Genomic DNA, 9,858 nt, shown 5'->3' with positions numbered 1-9,858 from the left:
ACCCTGGAAACCACGAATCTGTTCTTCATCTCTATAATTTTGTCGTTTCAAAAATTTTATATAAATAAAATCATACAGTATGTAACTTTTTATTTTAAGATAATTGTAGATTCACAGGAAGTTACAATGATAATACAGAATGGTCTCCTGTACCCTTCACTTAGTTTACCCAATATGTTATATTTTATTGACTATAGTACAATATCAGAACCAGGAAATTGACTTTGGTAGAAAATATGTATATAGTTTTGATTGAAAGACATTTTGAAAGTGTTATGATGTATTTTAGCATTTATTTCACAAATATGATAGCATTAAAATGTTGACAAGGATTAATTGACACATTTGGGATTCACATTGACACTGCAGCTTAACAGTGTGGCTTTGGGCAGGTATATTTCACTTCACAAAAAACTAGTTTCCTGATCTGTAAAACAAGGGTAATAATACTTACTTCATAAGCTTGTTGTGAAGAGCAAATGACATAATGTGTTAGTGCACATAGGGCAGTGCCTGACACAGATAAGCACTTGAAAAATGTTAACTATTGTTACTAATCATTGAGTTAACTAAAAAGTTAAGATTATTCTGTAAGAGAGATTAGGAAAGTAAAAATGTAGCATGAACCCATTTATATATTTTTAACATGTATATATGTGTAAATATACATTTTTAAGTATAGAGACAAAAAAAAAAAAAAGAGTGAAAGAACATACACCAATTTGACAAAAGTGGTTTTCTTTGCAGGAGGCCGGGGATTGGAAAGAGAATGGGGAGACATGGTAAGGAAAGAGAAGTTACTGTTCTAAACTTTATATGTATAACTGTATTATTTAAAAATTTTTACAGCAAGCATAGCTTATACTTAAACAATAAAAACAACATTGAGAAAGTTTAATGCTTAGAGGCTTCCAGCAATGACAGCCTTGATGGTTTGATCCAAATATCCTATTGAGAACAATTAGAAATATTGAACAAAATACTTTTTTAAAATTATGTATGCTGACTCCAACTAGGGTTTGTGGTGCCAAGATTCAGAAGAGAAGGAAAACTCGTAGAGAGTAAGCCTAGCATCTTCCCTTGGAGGTATTTGCCTATTTCCAAAGCACTCACTAGATGAGAAGTAAAGGAGACCTTTGATAAACAAAAACTGGAGTTCAAAGTCTGTTATGGTATAGAGGTCATGAAAAACACCTAGGCTTTTGTTTGGGACTCAGGGGGCCACAGCCCCAAAGTAAGAGTGAAACAAAAATAGACCTGTTCTCACAGGGACTAACATTGAGCTTTGAATCATCTCAATCCATGATTGGAATAAAGCAGTGTTTCTCAGACTGTGGTTCAGAGATCTTGGAGGTACCCAGAAACCTTTCAAGGGATTCACAATGTCAAGCCTATAGTGATTACACTAAAACAGTATTTGCCCTTTCACGGTGTGGATATTTACATTCACAGTGCAAAAGATATGGGTAAAACTGCTAGAGCCTTAGAATAAATCAAGGCAGTAGTACCAAACTGTGCTAGTAAACATTGTATTTTTTTACCACTAAGCACCTATGGAAAAAGCCAATTTCATTTTAGAATATCATTGAATAAGCAGTAAATTATTAATTTTATTAAATCTTGTCTCTTGAGTACCTGTCTTTTTAATATTCAGAATGACATAATGGGCAGTACTCATAAAGCACCTCTGCTGCCTTCAAAGTAAGGTAGTTAGCTTGAGAAAAAGCACTTTTTAAAATACTTGAGTTGCTAACCGAACCAGCCCCCTTTCTTGTGGAACACCATTTATACTTGAAAGAATGACTGACACACTGTGGTTATTCAGAGTTATAATTTGGGCAGGCATTTCTTGAAAATGAACAAAATTAGCCTGTCATTTCAAAAAAACAACAGTATGTGTTTCAAAAGATAAAATTCAAGCTTTTAAGCAAAAATTAGAATTTTGGAAGACTTGTATACATCACCATGAACTTGACAACTTTCCCATAATTAAAAACTTTACTTGGACTTCCCTGGTGGCGCAGTGGTTAAGAATCCGCCTGCCAATGCAGGGGACACGGGTTCGATCCCTGGTCCGGGAGGATCCCACATGGCGCAGAGCAACTAAGCCTGTGTGCCACAACTACTGAGCCTGTGCTCTAGAGCCCACGAGCCACAACTATTGAGCCCGCGTGCCACAACTACTGAAGCCTGCGCGCCCAGAGCCCGTGCTCTGCAACAAGAGAAGGTACCGCAATGAGAAGCCTGCGCACCTCAACGAAAGAGTAGCCCCCGCTCGCCACAACTAGAGAAAGCCTGTGCGCAGCAGCGAAGACCCAACACAGCCCAAAATAAGTAAATGAAATAAATTTTTAAAAAATTAAAAACTTTACTGGGACTTCCCTGGTGGCGCAGTGGTTAAGAATCTGCCTGCCAATGCAGAGGATACAGGTCTGAACCCTGGTCCAGGAAGATCCCACATGCCGCGGAGCAACTAAGCCCCAGCACCACAACTACTGAGCCTGCGCTCTAGAGCCCTCGAGCCACAACTACTGAGCCCATGCACCACAACTACTGAAGCCCACGTGCCTAGAGCCCACGCTCCTCAGCAAGAGAAGCCACTGAAAGGAGAAGCCCACGCACCTCAATGACGAGTAGCCTGCGCTTGCCGCATCTAGAGAAAGCCCGCGCACACCAACAAAGACCCAATGCAGCCATAAATAAATAAATAAAATTTATTTTAAAAAACAGACATTCAAATTGCTGTAGACCAATGGATTTTAATGTAATAATCAAAGTTCACTCGTAGGATTCTAAATTGTGTTTCAACCAACTTTAAGAAACTATCACCTTTTGAGCTCTGGTCTAGTATTAAAGGAGACCCAATGATTGAAATTCACTGAATGATTGATGTGCAGTGATTTAAAAAGGCTATAAAAATACTCTATTTTCTAATACCTATCTTTGTTTTTTCCGTATATTACAACCAAAATAACATATTGGAACAGTTTGCATGTAGAAAGAGATATAAGAATACAACTATATTTTATTAAGCCAGACATGAATGAGATTTACAATCTCATTCTTCTCACTAATTTTTCAAATTTGGGAAAATATAGTTTTTTTAATAGAAATATATAAAACATATCAATATGTAATGAATTTACTATTTTAAATGAATTAATAAGTAAAATGTTTTAATTTCTTATATGATCAATATTGATAGATATAACCCACATAAACAAAAGCTCTTTGAGATCTTCAGTAATTTTTAAGAGGGTAAAGTGTTCCTAAGGCCAAAAAGTTGGGAAGCACTGGGATAAAGCATTGCTAGTGCCCCTAGATGATTAGCTACCTGCCAGAAGCAAAAGTAAATCCTTTGTAGAGGAAGATAAGATCATGCAGAAGCTCAACTAATTACCACACTTTCTCATCTGCAATATCATGTACTCAATCAAAAATAACCGGGCACACACAAAAAATGGTGTGACCAAAGAACAAGAGAAACAGCAGACAATATAGGATCTAGATAATGGAGTTATCAGATGCAGATTTCTAAAACAAATAAGATAATTATATTTAAGGGGTTAAAGACAAGATCAAGATTTTCAGCAGGGACTAGAACTATCAATAAAGCACATATTGGAAATTGTAGTATTGAAAACTAAATTAACTACATTAATTGAGATTAAGAGTTCAATAAATGGATTTAAAATCAGAGTAGATATAGTTGAAGAGAGAAGTGGAGAACTAGAAGATAGTTTTATATGTATATAAAATCTCCATATCTTGGAAATTCAAAATTTTCTCTGTGAATTACTAGTAAGAATGATTAAAAATAAAAACTAATGGATGCACCGAAAAAAAAATACAAACAAACAAAAAAACCCCTCCATATCAAAGCAGAGAGAGGTAAAAGGATAGAGAACACTGAAAAAGAATTTAAAACCTTTTGGATATGCTGAAAAACCTAATGTTTTTATAGTTTCAGTACCAGAACAATAGCAGATAGAAAAATAGGGCAGAAACATGTAAAGATAGTTTGTTTAGAAATTTTCAAAACTGACAAAAGCATCAAGCAACAGATTCAGGAAAAACTATTAACAACAAGCAGGATAAATGAAAGAAATTCAGCTTAGAAAACCTATAATAAACCTGCATGTATGTATTGGCCACTTCATTACTGTGCAGTCTTTAAATCTTTTGTCCATGTTTGTTAATAGGGTTGTTTGTCTTCTTACTGAGTTGTAAGGGTTCTTTAAATATTCTAGATACAGGTTCTTTGTTTTCATACATTTTCTCATGGAGTATAGCTTGCCTTTACATTTTCTTATAATCCTTTGAAGAGCAGATTTTTAAATTTTATTGAAATCCAATTTATCACTCTTTCTCTTATGCTTCTTGCTTTTGGCTATGTCTAAGAAATATTTAACCTAAGGTCATGAAGATTTTCTCAAATTTTTTGTTTCAGAAGTTTTATAGTTTTATTTTTTACGTTTAGGTCCACAATCTCTTTCAATTTAACTTTTGTGTCTATGTGAGGAAAAGGTCAAAGTTCATTTTTAGAAACATGGATGAAACATGGATTGTTGTTCCAAAACAATCTTTTCTCTATTGAATTACCTTGGCATCTGTATTAGTTTCCTATAGCTGCCATAATAAATTCCCACAAACCTGGTGGCTTAAAACAGAAATTTATTCTGTCACAATTCTGGAGGCCAGAAGGCTGAAATCATGGTGTCTACAGGACTGCACTATAATATTACGCTATTATTTTTCTTTTATAGAAAATATACAATAAATGTGATTGATAAGTTAGCTTAGTATTTAATTAGGACAGTAGTTTGTAACATATTGAATAACATCAATATTTTAGTGCACATTGCATAATTCAACCATAAATGTTAGATGGGGAATAAACATTGTATTAGTTTCCTATTGCTACTTGAACAAATTATCACAAACTTAAAGCTTAAAACAACACAAATTTATTACTTTACAGTTTTAGAGGTCAGATGTCCAAAAGGGTCTCACTGGGCTATAATTAAGGTGTCGGCAGGGATTTGTTACTTCTGGAGGCTCTAGGGGAGAATCTGCTTCCTTGCCTTTTCCAGCATCTCGAGGTCACCCACATTCCTTGGCTTATGACCCCCTTCTATCTTCAAAGCCAGCAATGTCCAGTCAATTCTTTCTCAAGGTGCCCTCTCTCTGATTACGACTCTTCAGCCTCACTGTTCTCCTTTTAGGGATATCTGTGATTACACTGGGCTCACTCAAATAATTCAGGTTAACCTTTGTATTTTAAGGTCAGCTGGTAAACCACTTTAATTCCATCTGGAAACTTAATTCCATGTTGCCATGTAACCTATCATATTCACAGGTTCTGAAGATTGGGAAGTAGTCATTTTTGTGAGGATGAAATTATTGTGCCTATCATACCCATTCATAGGGAAAGTAGCTATGAATTCTTAGGGAAATTACAAATCCTATAAATTGTGAAGTAGGGCTTCCCTGGTGGTGCAGTGGTTGAGAGTCTGCCTGCCGATGCAAGGGACACAGGTTCGTGCCCTGGACCGGGAAGATCCCGCATGCCGTGGAGCGGCTAGGCCCGTGAGCCATGGCCGCTGAGCCTGCGCGTCCGGAGCCTGTGCTCCACAACGGGAGAGGCCACAACAGTGAGAGGCCCACGTACCACAAAAAAAAAAAAAAAAAAATTGTGAAGTAGTTCAACAGTTATATTCTTTTACTAAAGGTAAAGTAACTGCACATCATGCACAAGGTCAGGAAACATGTTAAACAGGGAAAAAAATCATGATCTCTAAATTATTGCCACAAACTATCTCAAGGATAGACTACCAAGTATTTTGGACCATTTCTAGTCTTGAAGTATGTATTTCTCTTCTTATTAGGTTATTAAGTACAAATCTTATCCTTGTTTAGTAATTTACAGTATCACATGTGTTTTTGCATATTTTACCTGTTAAAATTGACACAATCTTAAAGAATCTAAGGTAAGACTATCACTTAGTACAGTGGCTGTGCATAATAAATGCTAACTAAATGATTAAACAATTTATTATTTCTAACAGCCTTTTAAATAGGGCGGCTCTTTTTCAGAAAGGTGAATGAGATACAGAAATGCCCTGTCCAGTATCATGCCACAGGTGGACGAACTGGGAACTCCAAACTTGGGCATCCATCACAGTGAGTTACGATTGCATAGAGCTTCCCATAGAAACTAATTTTTTTGAAGCAATACTTTCTTATAACATTAAATCCCCAAATATAATTGATTCAGCTCCTTCTTAATTCATTAAATATTTGATACTATAAGAAGAAATGGAAATGTGCCAGAGAGGCTAAGTTATAGTCTACTTTGAATGAAATCTTCTGGAGTATTGAAAATAAAGTCTTTTATGAAGAATTGAGAAAGGTGATTTGTTCTTGCCTGGAATAATGATTATATATATAGATGTATGCTCTTCACCTTATAGTCTGGAAATCTGTGGAAGCCACAACTCAAAATGACTCATCAAATGCCATGGTGACAGTAAGCAGAGAAATATTTTGAAAGATATTACCTGAGGGGTTTTGCTCTGAGCCCAATTACAAGCAGACAGGCTTGGTCTGTGCCTTCCCAATGTATTATAAGAATTTATGGCAGCACTGGGGCTTAAAATATCAGCTAATTTGATAGTACAGAGATTCTACTAATTATAAAACAATAAGTATTAAAGAAATGTTTGTATGAAAGTAATCTCAATTATCTGCAAATTCATGATTTTTTTTGTGGATTAAGGTAATTTTAATGCCATGATAATATAGTTTCACTAAATATTGAGCATATTCCTACAGCACTTCAAGCTATCACTTCAGTGAAATACATTTAAGGAATACAGATTCATGTAAAACAAATAAAAAATTGAAGCATATTTGAAAATAAAGCATGGATAATTTCCTTATTACCTTTTTTTGGTTTGTACCTACATTCATTAGGGTGAATAATCAACACTTAATTGTTCATCCAGATTATTTTATTTACTCTGAGCTATTGTATATTCTAAAAAACCTTTCACATCTTCATTATGTGATCTCAATTCCTTTTTCAGATGTCTCAATCGAAGAACAATTTAAATAATGGGACTGATTTTTCTGGTTGGGGAGATGGTTGCCTGGGTAGCTCATTTTTAAGTTCCCAGAGTCATTTCTCAAACTTGGGCCAACTGCCCGTATTCATTCTCTGTTTTCTCCTTAACTAAATGCTGGGGACTCTATTCTTTTCTTTCCAGCTCTGCTACCACTCAATCTGTACCTTGGGATTCCTCTCTCTTAATGGCGAAGTGAGACAGGATTTACTAGATGCTTCTATCTTTTTTCTAACTCAGGGTTTTTACAGGTTCAAAGACTCCAAAATTCTAAGAAAGTTCTTCCAGGCTACAACGTTCCTTATCACTTTCTGAATTTTCCACTTTTCCAGGTCAAGCTGATTGATTGGTTTACAATGGACGCTTAAGAGTAAGATAAAGTACCTTTTAAAAAGTGTCTTCTCAAAAAAAAAAAAAAAGTGTCTTCTCCTGGGGAGATCATTTGTATTTTTGGATGGATCTTTACACCAGTACTACCCCTCTGATTTCATGTGATGGACACATAGAAAATACTGGTATTTTTATGGCACACATGGTATCAGAGAAAACTGTGGTCCATGCCTAGAGGTTTGGGGTGCCCTAGACTCTAGCGTGCTACTCTGAAGGAATAAACACCTTAAGCAGATCTCTTACCCATTCTCAGTTGATTTCCTTTCCTGCTGTTGGGAAACTGTAATTTAGACAAAAAACGTACCCATCTCTGGGTACCTCCTTGGAATAGGAGTCCCCTTGGCACATTTTTTTTTTTCTGGGATATAGTAATTCAGACAGTGTTCCTACTGGTTCATGTCATTCTTCTAAAATTTCTGTGCTATCTGCCTAGCAGACAGAACTGGAGCAGAAAGAGTATGTTTCATTTCTCCTACTGAAATATTGTTCTTAACTACTAAGGCACGTTTGTGTAAACATCAAGACAAGATGATGGCAGCCAGGCTTTCATCTTGAAAGGCTTAGTGATGGATTTCGTTTCTGTTCTGAATTCAGTAGGTTTTCTAAATTGATGTGTTACATTATGTCCAAATATACCAGAGTATTTTTGTCAAGGCTTAGGGTAGTGAAAGACAATTGAATTCCTAAGAGTAACTACTATTTGTAGGAGTACAAATCATCTTACTTTTATTCTTAGGATGGCTTGAGGCTTTTCATCCTTTAGGCCTCAGCTTAAATATAACCGAGGGGATTTCCCACCCTAACTCACACGGGTGCCTCTGTCACTCTCTCAGTCCCCTGTTTGCTAGTCTTTCTTAGTACTTTTTTTTTTAGCTGTGCCATGTGGCATGTGGGATCTTATTTCCCCAACCAGGAATAGAACCCGTGCCCCTTGCAGTGGAAGGGCAGAATCCTCACTACTGGACCCCCAGGGAAGTCCCTGTTAGTACTTTTACGTACGTACATATTCGTTTACTTGTTTCTGGTCTCCCAACTCTATCACAGCTGTATCCTAGGTGCCTAGGTGCCTAGCACATAAAATGCACCCACATTTGCTGAATGAATGAAACTCATGACCTTTTTGTGAAGAGCATTTATTTGAAACATAAATTTTAAAATATGAAAATTTCCTTTATTTTTTCTGATTTAGTTTATACATAAACAGAGGGATTGATTTTTGAGCCTCATTAATGTTGGGTGACACTTTTAAACTTTTCCTTTGTGTTACATGGAAGTCTAAATTTACACCATAGTAGTAAACCCCACACCAACACATTAAACACATTTGCCCGTGTCCCTTACAAAATTTGAAAGCTATGGCTTTTTGCCTCACACTGATTGGAAGCCTGGTAGCTTGGGCCTAATTTACAAGCCACTAAATATTGCAAAAGAAAAGAGCAAGGGAGCCCTATTTCAAAAGTTAGTTCCGAAGATGCAAGTCAGATGAAATCGACCCACATTTCTGACAAGGGTTTATCCTAAGAGGTGAACTCTTCAACTGTGGCCTTTCCAGCCAACTTGGCCGACCGCTCCCGAGTGCAGGACACAGCCTTCGTTTCCCGATTTTGGGTCGCGCTTACTTTCCAAGTGTTAAGAAAGACTGTGTGTGCGCGCGAGACCGTGGACTCGGAGGTGCGCACTCGGGGCGTAGCCGAGCCATTCAAACCAGCGAATCCGCGTTCTCCTCGTCCTCGCAACTCTGCCTCATCTTGGCAGATGCCCCACGGGTTGGCACGAACTCCCGGGTCCTGACCTCCCTCCTCCCATCTCCGGGGTACCCGGACAGCTCGGGGAGGCCACTTCTTCCCCGGAGGAGGTAAAGATGAAGTTGGAAAAACTAAACGCGGTCTACAGCAGAGCGCCGAAACGCAGCCGGAGGGACGCTCCACTGCGCGGAGCGGGAGGAAAGCGACCCCGCGCGAAAGGGGCGGGCCGGCTCGGGCGCTCGCATTTCCTGTGACAGGGGCTGCCCTAGCCGCTCCCTCTCCCGCGGCGGCGGGACCATTTCCTGAATCGCTGAAACGGAGGGAGGGCTGGGGCGCGGCCCTACCACAAGCGCAGAGGCCCGGGGGGTGGCGGGGAAGGAAAGGTGGAGGAACGAGTGGGCGATCAAGAGCAGGGAAGTTCTACCGGGGCTTTGGTCCCAAAGTACCACGCAGAAACTGGACTAGTACGGGCCAGAGTTCCCCGTCCAGGCTGGGCCGGCCGGCTGCCCGTCGGGCGCTGGAGCATCCCCCCTCCCCGCGTTCTCGACGTGGTTCGGCCCGAGAGACCGGCGTCTTTCCCCCAGTTTGCCGTTCACCCG

This window comes from Hyperoodon ampullatus (assembly GCF_949752795.1).
Source record: "Hyperoodon ampullatus genome assembly, chromosome: 13".
Classification (NCBI taxonomy): Eukaryota; Metazoa; Chordata; class Mammalia; order Artiodactyla; family Ziphiidae; genus Hyperoodon; species Hyperoodon ampullatus.
This window is presented reverse-complemented; position numbering follows the sequence as displayed.